The following is a 967-nucleotide window of genomic DNA, read 5'->3' as shown; positions in this document are numbered from 1 at the left end:
TTAAGAAAGTAGAAAAAATATGTATGTTTAATTAAAAGAGAAAAATAAAAGTTTTCGTGTTTTCTTATCTTTTCTAGTATTTTTTTTTTTTTTTAGTAGTAAAAGAAAATTCATCATTCTCAATGTGAATTTTGAAATTCAAAAAATGAATCTTCTTTCAGTATAGGAAATGCCAAGCACAAATAGAATTTCTGAGAAATCTTTCACGTCACATCACCATAAAAGTAAGATGAATTTACATGATTAAAGAGAAAAGAGGGTCAATACATATATAAAAATGTGACAAAAAAGAATAAGGCATGAGTAAGTGCAAGAATGATGGGATTGTATTCTAGTGTAATACCAACTACATAATCTATCTACCTTGTGGTAGATTGGATGTGGCCCAAATTTTAGTGATAAATAGACTCAGCTTAGCTACCATATTTGAGTGTCGGGTCAACTCATCCAAGTGTAAAAATACAAGAAATACCAGCAAGGGCATAGAACTTTAACCAATTTTAGATAAATAAGACTACAACGGAAAATGTGACAAGCCATAAGGTCCCCATAGGCAAGATTCAGGCTGTGGCATCCCATTATATATCTATGCATCTATACTTTTGAACACTAGACTTGCATCTTGTGTTTTTTCACCCTCTCTAATAAATGTAATAGATTATTTTCTCACACTAAGAAAGAAACAAGAAAAATAATATAATAAAATGAACTTTTTCTGAGAAAAATAATGGGTTAATCTTCATGTTTAACCATGACTATGACTGGTTACATGCATGGTAAGAGAAAAACAAAAGATTATAATACAAAAGTCAAACATTTTATGACATCGAGGCTAACATAAGCCTCCACACAAGGGAAAAAAAAAAGGCTGACATAAATGTCAAATTTTGAATATTGAAAATAACCCTATTCTGTGTTGAGAGAACGATAACATTTTACAAAATCATTCAAAATATATATATATATA

The sequence above is a fragment of the Macadamia integrifolia genome, chromosome 4 (assembly GCF_013358625.1).
Source record: "Macadamia integrifolia cultivar HAES 741 chromosome 4, SCU_Mint_v3, whole genome shotgun sequence".
NCBI classification, from domain to species: Eukaryota; Viridiplantae; Streptophyta; class Magnoliopsida; order Proteales; family Proteaceae; genus Macadamia; species Macadamia integrifolia.
Note: the sequence above shows the minus strand (reverse complement) of the source record.